The sequence below is a fragment of the Diceros bicornis genome, chromosome 3 (assembly GCF_020826845.1).
Source record: "Diceros bicornis minor isolate mBicDic1 chromosome 3, mDicBic1.mat.cur, whole genome shotgun sequence".
Classification (NCBI taxonomy): Eukaryota; Metazoa; Chordata; class Mammalia; order Perissodactyla; family Rhinocerotidae; genus Diceros; species Diceros bicornis.
Window position 1 is genome coordinate 75,696,436 of NC_080742.1, and position 22,441 is coordinate 75,718,876.

A 22,441-nucleotide genomic window follows, 5' to 3' on the forward strand; every position below is an offset into this window, starting at 1 on the left:
CTCTCAACATTTGCAAAACATTCCTTTATTATTAGAAATAAATTATTTGTATAAAAAATTGCATGCGTCAACCATTGCATTTATTTTTAGCACAACCCAGGGCTTCAATCCGGTCAGCCATTACAAGAAACAGACTCGGTGTCTTATACAAGTTGAACAATGAGGGACAGGAACGGGAGTTCTCACAATCACAGAAAAATACTTACAAGAATAACATCAGACATGATTTATTTCAACAGCGTTTTTTTTTTCACAAGCTAACATTAATTTTCCTTTTGTGATTTTTTTTTAACTGCTCATGAGTAAGCAATACTTTAGCTTGACACTCATTGATTGTATTGTATAAAATGGGTTTCTTCACTCCTTGTTATTGATACTTTTGGTGCGTGGCTACTTTTTATTCCTTACAAGATTGACTATTGATTTGATTGATTGTAGTCTACAGAGATCTCCAGGAGTGAGTTTTGGCGGTGTCATGTTCATTGGTCAAGATCATATACCAGATTTCTTCACATTGTATCATTTCCCTGTTTCAGATTGAATGATTGCTGTAGCTGATATATGTTGTCTTGGTAGAGGAAGCTGTTAAGAGAAATTAAGACAAATTAATAGTATATAATAGTAAATTATTTTGTTAAAATGATAGTGACATTCTAATCCTGTAATGACTATTTTTATGATGTTCAGTTTTTATAATATGTTATTTATTATTTTTTAAACCGTGTAGTAGGAATTCAATGATCGTAGAAATAAAAATGCAGCAGCAATTTAAATCTGTGAAACCACTAGTCTCATTTATAGTGTAGATATTTAGCAGAAAACTAAAAATGTAAAAGTTCTAATCTTTAATAAATTTAGGTGAAATTCAACTTAAATGTATACTTTGATTAACAAAGATTTACAATATGAAAAATGAAAGACTAGATAAATTGTCTATCCTGCAAAATACAAAAAATATTTTTTTACAATACAAGTTAAAGACTTCTTCAATTCTTTTAGTCTGATATGGTGACTAAAATATATCAAATATATAGAATATTTGTAAATATTAAAGTGAACATGTGTATTGTCAATACATATTTACAGTCTGGTTTCATCCACAGGATACAAATGAAGCTGTTTAAAAAATAAATAAAGACTTGAGGCCAGCCTGGTGGAATAGTGGTTAAGTTCACACGCTCCACCTTTGCAGCCTGAGGTTTGCGGGTTCGGATCCCGGGCGTGGACCTACACACTGCTCATCAAGCCATGCTGTGGTTGCATCCCACATACAAAATAGAGGAAGAATGGCACAGATGTGAGTTCAGGGACCATCTTCCTCAAGCAAAAAGAGGAAGATTGGCAACAGATGTTAGCTCAGGGCCAATCTTCCTCACCAAAAAAAAAAAAAAAGAAAGAATGAAAAAGAAAGAAAGACTCAAAGAAGGAAATGAATGTTTAATTGTTCCGGTACCAATTTACCATGAAGTAAAAGCCATTATTGTAAGATTATTAGAAAGATATGAATAACTAAATATTAAGTCAAATTTCCGAAGAATATAAAGCTAAATCCGAATAATTTCTTTGGGTTTTTGAAAGATGTGAAGGGATAAATCTCTGTTCTAAAATTCAAATGTGATATCCTACTTCTCTGTGGAGTTCTGGAATGAATAATCATAGGAAGAAAGATATAAAAATTGCAAAACATGTATGTATTTCACTACATAAATCCAATTCAGGACAAAACAGATTTTTAGAGAATAATTTAGTTTTTGAACATTGAAAAAGGAAATTGTAAAGCTCCTCCTCTGAAATAATTGATAATCAGACTCATTCCATTTTAGTGTACATTAACACTGGTAATTGATCAGACAAGTTCTCACTAGAGACAGAGATCATACAAACCTCACAATCACTAAAATTAATGCAGATAGCCCAAGGAAGTGCTAATTGTAGATATTTTTGCTATTTTTGATTTCACTGAATATTATGAGCTTCTTGCCAAAAGTAGATGACATATCTGCTTATCTTATTTACGTTGCTCACACTTCTTCTAGGTTATTATTGTAGCAGAGTGGAAAGGAAGTAGATTTTAGGCCTCGTTTTAAATTACAATCTGCTCGCTACAAAATGAATGAAAAATAATCATTGAACCAGGCCACTGGGCTTCAGTTTCATCACTGGCCCCAAATCTACAACATTGGATTTTTGTGAGGATAGAGGCAGAGTAGATTTGTCGGGGAATGGCAGTTGTCTGGGAGAATCAATATGGAATCCTACTTTTCTACTTACCCCTTTCAGAAGTTAGGATGTCTATTACATTTGGTTTGATGTGAAGTGAGACACAATGATTTTTATGCTCAGCTACTTTTATTTTAGTTTTATTTTTAATTTATATAATGCTCTCATATGCCTTCTAATTTCCCCTAAGAAAATAAAATCTGTACTTTAACTATGTTTTTGAAGAAGTTTCATATAATCTTTGTAGACAAGATGAAGAAAAATTGTCATAAGAGTTAGAAAAATGACCCTTAAAAAGGTTGCTCGACTTCCTACACTATTGAATATATTTAACAATAACTAAAAATGTAGGAAATATTTATCAAATTTGTAGATAGCTAGAAAGAAAAATTATAGTTGAAACAGAGGCCCCAGAGCCAACAAAGACCTTGAAGAAGATAGTATTCTGAAGTTAATTCAACAGAAGGTGATTTGGATCAGACCACAGTCAAGGATCATTCCAACTTTAAGATCCTATAGCTAAGTAAAGATACATACTTCACTTTTTGAATTCTTAGAAGTGATGTCCAGGGAAAAAGATGATAGAATTCTATTGAGAATTGAGACTATAAGGTGAGACTTCATAAAAGGAAAGTAATCTTATTTTTCCAACGGTTAGAAAAGGGAATGCTGGGCTCTGAAAACTGATGATTTAGTCAACGTGAAAACAGTAAGGGACAAACTTTGTGAATGGTAGATATCTTGCAAGAATATTTATCCCAGAAGTATTACAGAGCAGATTGGATCACTGAGAGACAAGTAGGGAGAGTTTTTACAGTAGTGATGAATATGCTTATGTGAAAATCAGTTTTTGAATAGAGCAACAATGAGTTTCCTGTGAACACCACACTGCGTTCATTAGCTAGAGAAAGCAGATCTACCTTCAACGGCAGCTGTTTTCATAAATTATTCATGAACTTAGCTTAAGAAATATCATGTTACAGCATTTGTTAACTGGGTACAGTTGACAAAATTCATATATATCAACTTTGTTTCTAACTTCTTTCCCACATTTTTAATGAAAGAAAACTTGACCTTTTTTTTGTGTGACACGTAGTATTCTGCAAATTCGGGCATTAGCATGGACTCATTGGTCTCCCTCCCAGCTTCACATTACTTATATTTATTCTATGTAGCTTTTGAAGCTTTAAAGCCTTCAATATGTGACCAGAATTTCTGGCATTAACAAGTCATCTGTAAGATGAAGTTTCTATGTATGATGAACTTATAGAGCTCCATGGCCAAGAAGGAAAAACATTGCATGTATATCATAAATACACAGTTGATTGGTCAAAAAAAATCCCAACAATAGAATAGTAGCCATAATTATCAAAATCCTCCATATTAAAAAAAAAATGAAGAAAGAGGGATGCTAAAACAATAGTTTTTATTTTTAAGTCTTCTCTTTTCTATTAACCACAAACTAATCTACATTTTCATAGCAGCAATGATACTTTTACCTTCAGGCAGTGATTTATAGTTCACAAAACACTTTCATGTATGTCATTGTCACTTGATTGTAGTAATGGTGATTTATCAAAGTCTGACAGCAGAAAGTGTGAGAATGCAGCAACATGGATATGGTTCTAGTGGATTAACCAGCTCCGGATTTATTGAGAATAGACCACCCATTTTGAGAGGAAGTGTTCTAAATCTGAGGTGGCACAGTACTAGCTACAGATAGTACAATGGTAAATGCTTTTCCAATATTTAATTGTACTTCTAAAGACATAAGACACTTTTAGAAGAAAAATATTGCATTTAAGTTATTCAAGGTATTGCTAGTTCTAGAGAGTTTGTGATTTTAGAAGACTTTTGACTCAATTAAAACCACTGGTACACGGAGTCCATGATATCTAGTTGTGAACAAAGGTTGACAATGGTTACCTGGAGTGGGATTTTGAAAGGATGTGTCAAGATTTCATACACTGTCTCTCCTGAATGTGTAAACTATAATCACTTTATCTGGGCCCAATTTATTGAAATCCAAACTACTCCTGTAAAAGATAAATAACTAAAATCTCCAAAGTACAATTTAACTTTCTTTCAGGTAGTAATTGACTGTATCTTAATTCACCTTTTAGAATTTCTTTTACCTTCCAAAACTGAGCATCCCACGCCTCCAGAATATTATAGGCTTACCTTCTACTCAGGCTTCACATTTGTAATCTTTCATTCTTATTTCAGAGAAAATAGGAGAATGCATGCATGTTATATAATTTCCATGCCAGCATCAACAGAAAATAATAGAAGGAAACAGAAAATGTATGACTCATTTCTATATTATGGGATTAGTTTTGATCAATACTGGAAATTTTCCTCTTCAGTGAATCTATTTTTTTTTAAAGGAGTGGAAAAAGTTTATTCATTTTTTCCTCACCACATTCCAGAGATGAGTCTGGGATGACTGGTATTTATTTCACTGTATGTTTCGTTGCTCCCATTTGCAACCTTATTATATAAACTTTTCTGGATTGTTGCTAAAAAACAAGCACAACTACAGACTCTGGTGCGTCATACTGTGAAGTGTCAGTGTTCAAAGTGTATCACTGGCCAACAGCAGTTTATTGGCATCCTACAATAGTCTTTAACTTCCTGCACTGATGCTTTCAAGGCAGAAAAATACAGATAAAATTCTGCCCTCAAATTACAAGCATTTTACCCTGATGCCTTTGAAAGTAGTTATAGTACATTTTTTGCTAAGAGCCCAAATAGGTCCATTATTAGTAAATTGCTTGCCTATAATCAGAGATGATTATAACGATTTGTTACCAAAACCCATCCTTATTGTGCCTTCTCTTGCAGTTTCTCAAGGTTTCATGTTTGCAGAAAGGTGAATACGTGGGGAGTGTTTGTGGAATTCTTAAAAGGCTTCCTTCTCTACAAGTGACCAAGTTTGGTATTAGTGAGCTGAAAGTAATCTTCCTAGAAGATCTGGTCACTTATTCCACAAAGTATGATAGTAATTGAAGCCAATAAGTTTAATTAATCAATACTTATCTTCTAAGGATATTTCTGCATATAGGGCATTAGAGTAGATAATGTTCATCTGGAAATCTTGAGGGAAGGATAGGTTTGTGAATCTAATGAAGAGTATAAATTGTTATAATAATTAAATCAGATGAAATCAACTCTTAATCTTCCCTGTATTTTGTGTTAAAAGTACAGAGAATAGGGGATACAGCCTGCTGGAGGAATCTGAGAGGAAGAGAGTATTTTTAGATAGGGTTTTATCCTTAATTATTAAATACCTATGTTGTATTCCCAAAAGACAGGAAACCACTCTAATGCAAGGACCTTAGCTTTTATTTCTTTTTGATCCATCTACAGAACCTAGTAATGTCAAGGTTGTATTTCTTTTACCATACTGAGATTTCTGGTATTTTACAACACAAATCTTCAATCTATTTGCTATTCTTTCATAGATACCAAGATGGACTGAACAGATCAGTTAAACTCTACCAGATTATCTTGGTACCAGTGTATCGTTACGTGCTTCTTCAGGTGTGCATTGTAGAGAAGAGGAAGATAGGTGAGGAAAGGAAAAGTGGAGTGGTGGTCATAGAAAGGATTCTATCTTCAGAGTCATGAGGCTTTTAGAGAAGAGCTCTAATTATCTTAATATATCCAAGAAGGAAAATCAAGGGAAGCCAAATAAGTGGACCACTTGGGGGAAACACGTATTTACAACTTAACCTAACATGTTGGTTAACCAGTTTTCTCATTTCCCTAAATGCCCAAATAACATATCATTTATTTGTGTAAGATCTTCAGTAGTATGTTCTATAAATATTAACTAACTTAATTCTGTACAGAGCAACCAACATTGAACTAACAAGGATTGGAGAATAGTTCCTAAGCACTAAAAGATAATTTTATAAATGGAAGATAGTTCCAAGCTTCAAGCTCTGTAATGCCTCAAAAGAGATCTGAATGCACACTTTGTGTGCATGTTTATGCTCTGGAGAAGAGCCACTTGCGTTGAAATCATTTGGTTCTAATCAAATGGTTTTAACAGCCATGATGGTCTCATGGTGTGCGAGTACCACCATGCCCCTGGAACCATGTAGCACAGTCCCCAAGACTAGTAGAAGAATGTTCAACGTACATCTGTTAGGAAGTGCTCCCGCTCTTGACCATCGGAAAGTCTACAGATGACTTACTGTTGGTTTCAAGACTCTCACAGAGTTCACTTTTCACCTCGCCATTTGGTCTGTCATTTCCTTTTTGGATCAGTTTGCTTTGCATGGTGGCAGCTGCCACCACAGCCTTGAAGCTCCTCTTGCGTTTTTGAACGTTCTGCTCTGGATGAAAAATTATAATATAAACCTTGGGCATATAGAGCATGCCCAGAGACACCGAAGCACTTAAACTCATGGAGACAGTAAGTGTTGTTGTCTGGATGTACATCTGAGGGGAGGAAAAAACAAAAAGAATCAATGTTGGTAAGCTTGATCTAGGAAGAAGCAAATAACCATTTTCTGAAGTTATTCCATCTTCTCTGCTAAAGGTGCATGAAAAGGTACTTATTGAAATTGTCCTTAATTATAGTCAAGCATTCCTTTATCCCCACCTGCAAATGTGGGTAAGGTTGTATTGCTTATGAAGCCCAATTCCTTAAAACAAACACACAAACAAACAAACAAGCCAATGGAGGTTAGTTTCCCTTTTAGATTACGATGAAACATGTGTATGGAAGGGAGCAAAACCAGTCTGGCAAAAGACCAACCTTCTATGCCGCGTAGCCCTTCTTCAGGGAGGTATCACAGGGTCAAGTGTTATTCTTTTAACAATAAACTTAACCTAGAAGGGAAATTATACATAGTGGAAATAGAGTGGAAGTGAAATATTCCAGAACCTCACTATTGCACACCATTGCTTGAATAATGCTACTTTGCATCCTCACGTGATTACTTAATTCCAGCTGCCAAACCTGATAAATCACAAACATGGCATAAGGGCTTGATTTTTTTCTTTCAACAGCCCCTCTAAAGAACATTTCCAGAGGGTTTCTCAGTGATTGCATCACATCAAAATAAATGTGGGTGCTTTTACAAAATATGCAAGACCTGGGGCCGGCCCAGTGGTTTAGCTGTTAAGTGCTCGCGCTCCGCTACTGGCTGTCCGGGTTTGGATCCCGGGCGCGCACCGAGGCACCGCTTCTCCGGCCATGCTGAGGCCACGTCCCACATACAGCAACTAGAAGGATGTGCAACTATGACATACAACTATCCACTGGGGCTTTGGGGAAGGAAAAAAAGGAGGAGGATTGGCAATAGATGCTAGCTCAGAGCCGGTCCTCCTCAGCGAAAAGAGGAGGATTAGCACGGATATTAGCTCAGGGCTGACCTCCCTCACAAAAAAAAAAAAAAAAAAAAGCAAGACCTCCTCCCTCCAAGATTTCAATATGCTTTCTGGAGATAGGGTCCTAACAACTGCATTTTGAAAATTCTCCCTCTGTGCTCATTCCTTATCCTTATTCCACTGAAATTGACTGCTCTGGTATTTACAAAGAGAGGTCTCTGGAAGATTTTTCTTCCTACAATCTAAAGGTTAATAAGCTAAAAAAGCCAAACCTAAAATCACTGCTCTTGGCTTTTTCACTGTGGTATGAAAACAGACATGACAGTATTTTAATCTTTTTTTCTGCCCAATATTATTAAGGTATAATTGAAAAATAGAAATTGTATATATTTAAGGTATACAACTTGATGTTTTGATAAACATAAGTATTGCGAAATAATCATTGCAATCAAGTTAATTAACATATCCATCACCTCACATTGTTACCATTTTCTTTCTTTTTTATTTTTTTGTGGTGAGAATACTTAAGATTTACCCTCTGTGCAAATTTGAAGTATACAATATAGTATTGTTATCTATAGTCATTAGGCTGTATATTAGATCTCCAGAACTTATTTGTACCTTTTGACCAACAACTCCCCGTTTCTGCTTCCTCTGCCCCTGGTAACCACTGTCCTACTGTGCTTCTATGAGCCTGACTATTTTAGATTCCACATATAAGTGAGATCATGCAATATCTGTCTCTGTGTCTGGCTTATTTCACTTAGCATAATATCTTCCGGGTTCATCTGTGTTGTCACAAATGGCAAGATTTCCTTCTTTTTTTAGGGTGAATAATATTCCATTGAATGTATATACCACATCTTCAAAAAATCTTTAGTCTACTTCCATCTTTCATGTCCTGAGCTTAAAATGTAATTTCCCCAAATAACCTGAAATACTGAGGCCATGAAGAAGCTGTGTTTTAAGATTATGAAGAGATCCCCTTTATCATATCTATGATCCTCATTAATGTCTGTTCACTCTAGAAATACCTCTGAAAATATAAAGTTTTCATATTGTATCTGGCAATTCCAGGACCCAAACTAATTGTGTCCTTTTTAATTAAGGATCTAAAAACGTGCACCTTCAAGGGTAAATACCTCAATCAGCCTCAGGGTTGCCTTTTCCTAGGGGAAAAGCTTTTTCCTAGGGGAAATGGTTTCTCTTAACAGATGGTAAAGCCCGGAGGTAAAGAACTGCCTAAACCATGAGGAGAACTTGAGTCACTACTAAAGAGACCATCCCGGTCTGTGAAATCATACTATGTAGGTTACTGCGTTTACTGTTCAATTCATTTGTCGCTAAGGCTGTCTTTTGCATAAGACCCTATCATGAGTATGGGAATACCCTTTAACAAGGTGATATATGATTTGGTTTGTTTCAAAGTTCATCTCCTCTGGGAAGTCCTCCATGATAAATCTTATCTTAATTATAATGTTTTTTATTTTACACCTAAGCACTAATTCATTGAAAAATAAATACAGCGGATCACTTACTAATGTGTAACTATGTGATTATAATCGTTTATATGAACTTCGTAGTCAGTTATATGAAATGCACAAGTAGGGTATAAACTTCCTTAGAGCCTGTAACTGACATTTTTTTCTTATATACCTCTAAGAAACTATACAAGAGTCTAGAAACAATAATTACTGAGAAACTGCTCATTATTTTTAGGTATATGAACATCTTTAAGAAGATCTGATTTATACAAGATTTGATTTACACCAATCATGCAGAATATGCTTTCCATAATTTTCCCCCTGTCAAATGGACATCAGTAATGGCTATGACACAGGGTTGATGACATTTTAAGTAAGAAACACAAAGTGATGAGGTCTGAATCCAGATTTTAGGTTGGGCTCATGTATATTGGGCTCATGAATACCAGCCTCAATAAAACATCATTCAAACACTTCCCTCAGCAAAGTGATAAATTACTACATGTCATGACCTTTCTTGCAACCTGCCAATAAGTGAAATCCCATGTTAAATTTGAGAGAACTAAGGATCTACCATAATTAAGAAGGTCTTGATAAAATGTGGATATGTGCCTTAAACCTCATAAATCTCACTAAGCTTTGCCACCTACTTTTAAGCAACTTATTATTATGAATACTCAGAAGCTTCTCACGTGTTGGTTAATCCTCTCTGAATTCCTACTTATTCTCCATCTAGCGTTGCTGCAGAAAGCCTATGCAGAAAATGAACTGCAGAGCGTGGACATAAAGATAAGGAAAGGATACAGCCAAATGCAAACCACACATGTAACTATTCCAAAGTCACTCATATAGGTAACCATCAGTTTTGTCCCAGTCAGACTCTGGCAAGTCAATTTAGCTTAAAAACAAACTAACAATAAACAAACAAAAAACCTCCAGAGGTCAAACAGCCATGAAATGATGGGAACACTGACATTGATTAGTTGGATTATTTTTATATATCTTGATCTGTTGGTCTTGCTAAAACATATAGCACTAGTTCGAACAATACACTAACACCTCTCTATTTTGAAAATCTTTCAATTTTCTCTGCCACTATAAATATAAACGACAATTTTCTTCCCTTATTCAGAATAATTTCTGTAATATATAGTAAATTTTATCTTGCTAAATATTAGGCATGAAGAAAATTCTAGAATGCTAGTTTCCCCATTAAATACATTACGCAGTCTATCCTTTTGGCAGAACAACTCAATGGAAGAGGTAAAAAACGTAGACATTAGGACTAAACAGTACTATGCTTAGTGTTCCAAGCTCTCCATTAGACACTATGCTTTCAAATTACACCAAAATGCTCTTCTTACTCGTGTGCTCTCTTAAAACAGCTTCTGAAATTTTTTAATGTGAATTTAGTAGAGGAAAAGCATCTATACAAAATCGTACCCTAAAATCCAAAACCTTACAGTGGCCTAGCATTTGTTACATGGCCCTGCACTGTGAGTAGACTGAGTTTTTGAATGTCATCTTTGAATATTTAAGGAAATGAAAAAGTCATGTATATCATAACCCCAATGAAACCAACAACCGCAAAACAAGCAAAGAAATAAAAATGCCACCTACTCTCATTCTAGAGAAACTGAATCTGTATCATCATGGTTTAAAGGATTCTGAATATCTCCCATATTTAAGAAGAAATGGAGAGATTATAGTAAAAGATTGAAAGTGAGCATTTGATTAAAAAATACTCATGGATTTTTGTATTCCTATTGAAAATTCTAATTATTTGAGCCATGTAAGAAAGGAATGCTACCACTTACAATTTCTTTCTTTTTTGTTTTTTTTTTAAGATGAAGTTTATGAGAGACTCTGAAGTTGCCTCATGAGTGGTAAAAGCCCCAAGTTGACCCACCAAGCAACAATCCAAACTCTAATAATACTTCCCTGGTAACTGGACAGCTGTGTGATCTTATTTTCCTCTCTGACCTTTAATTTCTTACCTACGAAATAGGGGGAAATAATATTTTTCTCATAGAAGGGTTACAGAGTAGAATGACACAATCTTTATAAAATGTCTCAAAGGCACAACACAGTAGTAACTCAACAAAGATTATTTGCCCAACAACTTTGAATCTAAAAGGACGCTAACAAAGCATCCTTCCAGGGATAAGAGAGGGGTCTACAAGCCAGTTATCCAAAGCAGACAGATTTGTTTAATGAATAACTAACAGCCATGCTCTAACTATATGATATCAAGGAAAAGGCTTTTGTAATCTTAATTCAAAGTAGGCAAAATAAAATTTTGCCCAAAAGTCAACTCTATTTGCTGATGTCGGCCATATTACTGTCTGTGCTACAGTCCTTAAATAATACCCTGGCTCTCTGTATCAGTTACAGCTTACCAGAATGCAGGAGGGAACTATATTAACTCCCTGTAACCAACATAAATCCATTGAGAGATGCCAACAATGGCACTGGATATGTTAATGTAACCTTCTTTTTTTCCCAACCTAGTTTTGTGCCCCACCTCCTGCCTCCTGTCACTCCAAAATATTAATACCTGGAGGAAGAGGAGTATCTTTTCTATTACGTCCACTGATAACCTGTCACTTTTTCTGCCTCCAGACCCCATGGACATTTTGAACCCAAAGCAGTCAGATGCACTGAAGCAGATTGAAACGGTCACTGGATGAGCCAGGGAGGAGCTGGTACAATGGAGCATACTGACGTGACATCTTTTCTGAGACCTATTACAGCTCCCTCTTTGTTCTCTAAAAGGGTCATTTGTGCACATCCAGGGTCTACTGAATGGAGCTCATGGCCTGGAATCATTAAAAACTCCAGGAAGAGTGAGGAGGGAGCAGACTATATTACTCCAGGAGAAAGGTCAGTCTTTTACTTCCAACCATCTATCTATACACACAACTCCACAGACTCTGATATCCAACCTGGTAAGTTTTCAACACTTTAGTAACTAAGGTAACCTCATATGATACCTAACACCCAAGGCAGGTTTGTGCCATGTGATAAGAAACAAATTCCTTATTTATTCCTGAATATTTTTGCCTTGCCCTGGATGGTATAATCTCACTTTTGGCCATAGTAAGCCAGGTTCTATTTGGCTGCTTTGCAGACAGTCTGACCAGTTGGAAAGCTACGTTAACACTTAAAGCCTTCCTTTCTCTGCCTGTTATCTAGTCCCTCATCTGTGTGTCTATCAAAGTGGCACCTGCATCCAAAAATGGATTTTATTCTGCTTTTCAGCAGGACTTCAGCCAATGGACTTCAAAATCTCATTAATTACTAGAAGTGATTAAAAAATTTTTTTAAAGATAGACAAGTTTACAGAGAAACTCTGAGATTGCCTTGTGGGTGGTAAAGCCCCAAATCAAGCCACCATGCAACAATCCAAACTCTAATAAAACTCCTCTGGCAACTGGGCACAGCAAACACCAGAGGCAACAACCCAGCTCTTTTGGCTGAGCCTGGATACTAATGAACCATCACTAATATCAAATATTTTACCTTTTCAGTTTTGTTTAGTTCAAATACTTTGCTGGGTTCTCATTCTCAGTCAATTCTAAGAGATCCTCCTCATCTCTCTAACATCTTTATATTGAAATAACTCAGACCTCAGTCTTTAGACATACATGTATCTATCTATCTATCTATTTACCTATCTAGCCATCCATCTGCCTATCTATGTATGTATCTACCTATCTATCTATCTATCATCTATCCACATTATTTTCTTGGAATTATGGCCTTAAACCAGGACCGGCTTCCTAGGTATGCTACCTGTACACAGGTCCCTTCGCTCAGAGTGGCGTCACACTTGGTTTAATGCTCTGCTGTCACTGTTTTAAAATTCTTACAAATTTTTGAACAAGTAGGCCTGCATTTTCATATTTTACTGGGCCCCACAAATTATGTAGGTATCCTTGCCTTAAAAACCATTTACATGCTGACGAATTCCAGGCTTCCCTCAGGATATTCAGTTGCTCTCTGCGTAGCTCACCGTGGATATCTGATGTATACCTAAAATCAACAAACATTTGAATCCCATCTTCATTGCTAAACCTATTCTTCCGGTGGTCTTCCTTCTCTTGTTAATTCCATCTTTCCAGTTGTTAGGACAAAAATCTTAAAATTGTCCTTGACCCCTCTTTTATGCTCTTACTCTGTCTATGAAGAATCTTGTTGATTCTACCTTCAGTATTTGTTCACACAGGTCATTTTCCATTACTCCCCCAGGAACTGAATTGGTTCTAGCCAACGTTCTCTCTAATTTGGATTATTGCTATAGCTGTCATACTGATTTCTCTTCTTCTGCCCTTGCTTTCTTCTGTTTGATCATCTGATTGATCTTAACATAGCAGCTAGAATAATTCCACTATTCATAAATCAGCTTACTTCATTCCTACTCTACAACGACTCCCCATAATGGTATCCTTACAATGGCCTACAAGGTCCTCTGAACTGATCTGGCTTTACTCTTTCCCTCATTCATTCTCTTCCCACCGTGCTGGCCTCCTGGCTGACCCTGGAACATACCAAACATGCTTCTGCTTTGGGGCTTTTACATTTGAAGGCCTGCTCCTTCACTTCTTTCAGGTCTTTCCTGAACTGTTCTTTCTCAGTGAGACCTTTCCTAAACACACCATTAAATATTATAATCCCCACCCTTCTCCCAGCATTCCCAGCTTTATTTCACTCCTCAACATCTAAAATTTTCTAGCATAAAAGTCCATATATTTTACTAATATAATTTATGTATTGTCTATTTCCCTTAATTAAACTAAAAATTCCATGACTATAGAGATTTTTACCTGTTTTGTTCACTGCTATAAACTCAATACCTAGAACATTGCCTGAATGACATACATTTTCTATATTCTTTGAGGTGGCATGAGTCCTTACTCTTGAATCTGGCATTTAAAGGAAATAATCCATGTAGTTTAAAGAAGGAAACAATAAATCAGATTCTAAAGCCAGAAAACAGAAAATCTGAGGGCCTCATTCTCCCTCAAATCAACATCTAGGCTGAAACAGAAACTCTTGGATAGATAAACATGATGCTCTTTTAAACTGTAAATATGACAATAATAAGCCATTTTATTCTCAATTTAGCAAAAGTCTGTATAAATTAAACTCAATGGTCTCCACTTTGGAAATATGAGAGCTCCTTTGATTTTATTTTATTTATTTATTTTCCCCCCAAAGCCCCAGTAGATAGTCGTATGTCATAGCTGCACATCCTTCTAGTTGCTGTATGTGGGACACTGCCTCAGCATGGCCAGAGAAGTGGTGTGTCAGTGCGCACCCGGGATCCGAACCCAGGCTGCCAGCAGCAGAGCACGCGCACTTAACCGCTAAGCCACGGGGCCAGCCAGGGAATATGAGAGCTTTGAGCTTGACCCTGGATCCCTCCCCCATTTAAGAACTATCTAACTGAGGGTGATGCACTGCACTATGTATAGGCTTCATAGACTTCATTCAAAGGATGTAAGGAGACAACATATGTAAAATATTGGCATTGAACCTGGCATATAGTAATCAATAAAAGATAGCTATTATTGTCATTACTTAACCTTGATCCTGTTCTCTGCTCATCTTCCTCCATTACTCACACAATGAAGACTTAACAGTACTGCTTTCTCAAAATCAGTCTCAGGTTTTTTAGCCTTTTTGTTAGGAACACACACACATACACACAAATATAGGCACAAAATATTTATTTATATATTCATAAGGATATATACTTTGTCCTTGTGTGAAACTCTAGGGTCAGCACATGCAAAGAATCATAGTCTAGTTTCATTCTGGGAAAAATCACTGTCCTGAGTGTTATGTTTCTCCTGTCAGGTAGAAATCATAGTGTTGCTGACCCATCCACAGGTCAAAGACGTTACATTGTGTTTTTATTAGTGGAGATGGAGACAAATCCATTTGAAGTCTCTCATCACATCCCCTTTTGGTCAGGACATATGTTAGCAAAATGAAGAGTCAAATCACAGGGCAAGTCCTATGGATGCAGAACTGGGCTGATTCACATGCGAGGTCTGAATCCTTAACCTTGGACTTATTGGGAATGGTGGGAACCAGATGCAGGGAATAATAAAGCATCAACCACCAAGTAGAATATCAGCTTTGCTAACAGCAGGAAAGGACAAGTGTAAAGAAGTTCAAGATCCTCTAAAGAAGGAAGAACAAATATTAGATTTATAATGAGTGTTTATAATTAAATATACATGATATTTAATAGTTGGATTAGAAAATAATTTATTTTTTATTAAAGACTGATAGACATTTTATAAAGCAGATGTTTTAAAGTACAGCATTATTAAATAAAATATAGTCTTTAATTTTCAATTATTCCACAAGAGCATTATTTATAGAAACATAATAAAAATAATTTCTCAAATAATGATGTTGCATATTCTACTGTGACATATGCAAATGAATGCAAGACATCTACTTGTTGAGTGTTTATTGATTTCTCCTTTACAGACATTTTTCTCCATGTTTCCCTCCATGGACTCCTAGTTCCATGCTGCCTTTTAGCCCTTTATCATTTTGCAACAGCATGGTCAGAACTGAGATCAAGAGTGATGGAGATTCCTTTAATTATTATGATTTTAACAGTATTTCAGCATATATCAAAATATAATAAAAGAATATTTATATAAAGAGAAGAAATAAACAAAAGTTTAAAAAGTTTTAGAAAGAAGCAAGGGAGAGAAAACAGTTACTGTAAGCATAAAATTTATCTGTGAACTATATGATCGTATATATATAAATAGTCTTGGCAGCCAGAGCAAAAAGAAAATATTGTGACTCCTATAGTTATCATTATCTGGAGATTGAAGTTTTGCTGGAATTTAAATTTTAAGAGAATTTATTTAGGTTGTATTATTGAAGGAATTTGGGTAACATTATGGAAGTAGTTTCTATATATACTATAATTTTGTAAAAGGCACTAAATCATTGTTCAAGGAGATACTTCCTATATAACCTTTCTAAAACCAAAAGAATTAGATCAATACCTCAGTGCAGGTACTTTTGTGGAGGCATAAGATGTCCTAGAAATGCTATTTTTTCCTGGTAATGTTACTTAATACAGGAAGAACCAAGAGGAGTGGTGGTATAGGCTGAATTATGTCCCCCCACAAATTCATATGTCAAAGTTCTAACCCTCAGTACATCAGCATGTGACTGTATTTGGAGACAGGGTCTTTAAAGATGTAAATAAGTTAAAATGAGGTCTTCAGGGTGTACCTAATCCCATCTGACTGGTGTCCTTATTAAAAAAAGGAGATTAGGACACAGAGTCGTACTAGGGATGTGTGTGCACAGAGCAAAGATCATGTGAGGACAGAGAGAAGGTAGCTGTCTGAAAACCAATGAGAGAGGCAACAGAAGAAACCAGAACTGTTGACACTTTGGTCTCTGACTTCTAGCCTCCAGAACTACGAGGTAATTAATTTATATTGTTTAAGTCACCCAGCCTATGGTACTTTGTTATCGCAGCCCTAGCAGTAGCACAAATGGAGAGTTAATATCACTCAAAGAGGGGCCGGCCCTGTGGCTTAGCGGTTAAGTGGGTGCTCTCTTATGCTGGCGGCCCGGGTTCGGATCCCGGGCGCGCACCGACGCGCCGCTTCTCCACCCACGCTGAGGCCGCGTCCCACATACGACAACTGGAAGGCTGTGCAACTATGACATACAACTATCTACTAGGGCTTTGGGGGGAAAATAAATAAATAAGTCTTTAAAAAAAAAAATCACTCATAGAGTTCTAAAAATTTTGCGATTATAATTGGTTTGTGCTTAAAAATACTAATAGTATCTTGAAGATTACTGATGTTGATTAAAGAGGTGAATTTAGGTACTGTACAAAAATTACAACCGTAATACCTGTCAGTCATTGAGAATGAGACATTAGCATTATGCCAAACATTTTATGCGTATTAACCCCTATACAGGACAATAATCCTGTGAGTTAGGAATGGGTCTATGTTGAAGACTTTAAATAATGTTTTCAAAGTCACACAACTCATGAAGACAAAGCGGAGATTTAAACTGAGGTTTGTCTGACTTAAAAGCTTATATCCCAACCACACACCATATGGCTCCCATAGATACACAAGGAGGATTAATATGACTTGAATCCTCACCAAATGAGAAAATCATCCTTTTTCTTATAGAGTTGGGCCAAATTTCTTAAAAATAGCAGAGACTCAGTTAAAGCACTTGAATTAATATTTAACTAAGAATTCAGAGGGTTTTTTTTTAAGGCTACTGTTATCAGTCATCTACTTTCCTCATTAAAAAACCTCATTGTGGATCCTAGAGAAGCTCTGACTTTCTCAGAACTATGTCTTGTTGAGCTTGACAGAATCATCTAGCTGGAAATATGGACCTAAAGAGCTGGATAAGGTAATCTCTTTAAATGAAGATATTTAGCATTGAGTTTGCACTGGCCAGAGCAGAGGAGCACCTGATGGCACCACTGAGTACCAGAAGGGACGTGGATTCCCTGCATTCAGAAGACAAATTGCCAGCACGTTGTTCCTGCATAGGCGTCACTCCATCTCCACAGGCTATTGACAACATGGTAGGCAGACAAACTGAGATTCACAAATACAGATAACAGACAACCAAGAACAAATACTATGAGAACAAATACTATTGAGAACAAATATTATGAAAGAGAAGCATCAAACTCTTCAAAGAGAATAATAAAAACTCAAGAAAATAGATCCAATAGAGTTAATGGAAGACCCTAGAGATAAAAATAGTTATCTTTGAAAAGTTTTGAAAGAATAATGCATCCAGAAAAGGTATCAAAAAATACCATAGAAAAGAACATTTTTATCACTAAAATGAAAATCTCAGTAGATGAAGGACTTCTGATTCTGGCTATGAAGGAGTAGCTATAATCAAACCAATTCACTCACTGAGAATAACTATAAAATAATCCTAAAGTTAAAAAAAAAAGAATGTGTGGAGGCATCAGAGAAGAACCAAGGCAGCCAGGATTTAGGAGGCCAACATCCTAGGGGGAGAAAAAAAAACCAAAAGACAAAACCACATTGATATGAGCCAGGCATTCTCCACTGCTTTCATCCATAGGGAATGTGCTGATGCTATGTATGTGTGCTAGAGGGCAGAATCTTTTGATAGGTCCCTTTGCTCTGTTGAGACTACAGCTACAGATGACTCCTGTTATCATCAGACAGCTTCCAAAGTGATGCAGTTCTGACATTAAATTATTCTACTGAACCATCAAGCAGAATACTCTGAATTTTCTTGACACTCACCAGGTCTTTACCCTTCCCTCACCTGTAAACCAGTGTTAGAGTGCCTTGTAACTCCTATTCCAAAACAAACTCCTCTGTATCTCCACCCTTTTCTTCCTGCCTCCACCTCCTGGTCTTGGCTGAATCTTCTCTCTTCCTAAAAGTGTTGTTTCCCCTCCAGCCTCTCATGTGATGGTTATTTTTATTCTCTTAATTGATATCTCTCAGAAAAGATGATAAGGTCGGGGCATTCCTTATCATCCCTTTGTTGCTTTTGGATCATTACAGACTCATCCTTTTCTTCAGGTATCTGTCTTTTAACCATCATAACATTCCACTGTATATCCTGTCTCATCATTTTTCCTGTATGTGCCATCATTTGCCCTCATTCATTAGAGGTTCCGGCCCTAGTGCACAGTCTAGCCCTCTATCCCAAGTGATGTGGTTATTTTGGATGAATTCTGTATCCATGTACGTGATTGTTCCAGCCCCCTGACCTATCATTTCCTTAACTTTCTCATTTTCAATGATGTTGCCCTTTACTCCATCTTAGCCACTCACTTTCATGATCACAGTGTGGATCTCAAATACTGCTTTTGGTTTCTTGAAATAAGTTCTGTAAAATATTGTTGGTTTAATATATTGTTTTTTGGTAAGAGATTATTTACATTTTCTTGTATTTTCCTTTAAGTCATTCCATTTTCCACGTATAATAAATACAGAGTTGTGTTCACAGGCTTCAGTGATGTAAGCATTGTTGTCCAGGAGTGACGAGTAGCTAATATCCACAAGGGATGGGTGTTTTTCATTTCTTATAATGTATATTTCCATATGGAAATGGCTTGCCAGGCAGCCTAATAAGGTATCAGATTTAATGTAAATGTGTACAGGGACCTTTTATAAAAAACTGGTTATGACATTTTCCAAGTATTTTAAAATTGGGGCTATCAACTTGACCATACTTGGATAGAATGTGGGCTTTTCCAAGCGTGAAAATGCAAATATTAACAGTATAACTTGTATTTTCCTAAATAATATAAAAGTAAACCCAGCTATTATCAAATAAAGTATGTGTAGTTATAGTAGCTGTTTTATACATTACAATGTCAACATTTTTAATTATTTTTATATTCAGAAAATGACTTCATTGCTAGGTTTTTTCGTATTAATTACCCACATCACAACAGCATTTACTACAGTTTTCACCCCAACGGTCCTGTATCTTAGTTAGATTATGGGTTAAATAGACTTTTACAGATGACATAAAGACAATTGCCATATGTACTATTGTATGTATAAAGTAATATCTCAAGGCCACAAATCAATTATAAACAGAACTTATAACATAAACTATTCTTAAGTTGGAGGACCATCTGGATGTTATTATTAAAACTGTGTTCTTAGGAGTAGGAATAGAGAATTATGGCCAGTCAACCAGAAACAGCCTCAGACTGTTATGTGAGTGAGAAATAAAATTGCATACTCAGAGCATATACTTTGAGTTATTTTTCTACAGGTGGTGGATTTGTGTTGAACAACTGGTTAGTCAGCCCGTCTGGCTAATGTGTGATGGCTGAGCAGGGTGAAGGATAATGTCTATAGCTATGGCAGAAAAATGAAGTTACAGTTTCCTCAGATGGATTGTAACGATTGACCTTGTTCACATCATTACCACGTTCTAAGAAAGTGTTCAGTCTATCAAATATAATCCCAAGCCATTAAATGTATTCCTAGGTTCAGTGACCTCAGTCTTTGGTTAGGGAAAGAAAGAAGCAAGGTAGGTTTTCTACTAAATTTTCAAGGAAGAATCATTTCAGGTACTTTATGTAGGTTTCAGTACCTGAGGGAGTTTATAGGCAAGGAAGCCTATATAACTCAGCACTTCCAAAAGGAAGTTGGGCTGTCAAATTAATAGCCTAAAATTTCAAAGTCAGCAACTGAGCACCTGTGTCTGATGGACAGCTTTCTCTTTTGACCTCTGTCTCTCGGCTAGTTCATATCTGACTCTGCCCCTAACCATCTTCTTTGTCACTGGAAACAACTATCTCCAATCTCTGAATACCTAAGAAAAAAAAATCAAGCTACAGAATTATCTCTGAGAACTCTTCTCGCACACAGTAAGATTTCGCCAAGTTATACCACTTCTTATTTCTTTTCTTTGAATATTTATACTTTGTTTCTACTGCAAAGACCTTCTCCTGTGACAGTCTCCATTCATGAATTTCTATTGTATGTTATATTATTTCCCTCAATTATTTAACACACCCTTCTCTATAATATGATTATACATCTTTGTCTGTTGTCATATGATTTCCAGCACCACTCCTTGGGGAAGAGTTTTCTTCTCCATCCCATCCTTGTCAAGGTTCATCATGTGATACGTTTTAAACAATGAGTTGTGAACAGATATAATGTATATCATGCCCAAGCAACATTGAGTAGTTGGTCCTTGTTCCTTCTCTCTGCCAAGAGAATGGTATATTCCAGATGGAGGCTGTCCTTCAGCAATGCAACTGTAATCCCTGACATGTACTACAGGTGAGAAATAAAGCATTGTTGTTTTTGCAAGCTACTGATTGTTGGGTTGCTTATTACAGCAGCACACACTGGTAAGGCTGACTAATATGTTCTGGAGACTCAATTTGGTACAAGTGAAAGGCCATTCTACTGAGAGAGTCACAAAGCCAAAGCTAAATTTTTGACTTTGCCACCCCTGGATATGATAACTTCAGGCCAACAAATTAACTTCTATGAGTCTCTTTCATATATAAAACAGGAAAAATTACTCCTGACCTGATAAACTAATAGAGTTGATTGTGCATAATGTATAAAATAGTGTTTTGAAAGTACTGAAATAAGACACAACTGTTGGGTGTTAATATTGTTCAGTATTTATATCTTTCCTCAAGTATTTCTGCCTCCAGATTTTCTGTCAAATATGAGGGATTTAAGAATATCTTGCTTTCACGAAATGTTGATGGGGGAAGAAGACTGAAACAACACAACCAAGCCAGACGGGTAATTAGAGGAAAAGATCAGGTCATCTGGCTGAGACCATGATCCAGTTAAGAAGTCAGAAAACCCTCGTCAGGGTGGGGAAAGTAAGACTTTTCTCCTTACGGACTGGAGAAAACCAAAGAGACAGTACTAGGAAGGGAAGAGAGTTCCTAAAAACCTAAGATAATAATAAAGTGTATTTACAATAGTGTTTATTATGTACTAGGCTCTTCCTAAGCATCTTATTTGCATTCTCACTTTATATGAATTCACATAATTCTTTGAAGGAGGTTCTACGTTTATCCCCACTTTGCAAATGAAGAAACGAGGCAGAAAAATGATAGCCACTTGCCCAAGGTCCTAGGGCTAGTGAGTGGCACAGCTGGGATTCAACCCAAGTAACCTGGCTCCGGAGTCTGTGTACTTCTCTTTGACCAGATCAGTGATTCCACGGCTCTGAAAAGGAAAGGGAGCAACGTTCCACAAATTCTTAAAAAACATTGAACTCAATGAGGGAAGAGAAAAAAGAAAATTGGTAATAAGATAAACTTATCTATCCCTTGCTAAGAAAATTTATTGCCATCAATGCTTAAAATATGAGGGAAATTGGAAAATGTTAACCTGATTATTTATTGTTACTCAAGCCAGTAATTTCCTATCAGGAATATATTCTATTTAAAACAAAAAATCAGATATGCAGACAGAATTATCTGCAAAGATGTTCATTAGGAATTACTTACAAAAAAATTACAAATTAGCATAACCCAGTGATCAAAAATAGAATGAGCATATAAATAATGCCACAACCATAATTGGCACTCATGAAGTAATTTTAATGACATGGGAAACAATATAATTTAAAGAATAATAAATGTTGAGACAGGACTGCATCTATACTATGATCCCAAGACAAACATTTATCTCTTAAGACCAAAGTTAGAAGGAAATCAATCAGAACATTAACCCTGACTCTTCATATGAGGTGGAATCATGGGTGATGTTTATTTCTTTCTGTTTTTTTTTGGTTCTAGATTTTCCAAGTTTCTACAATGAGTATGAATTACTTTTATAAAATGAAAAAAAATAGTAGAACCTAAA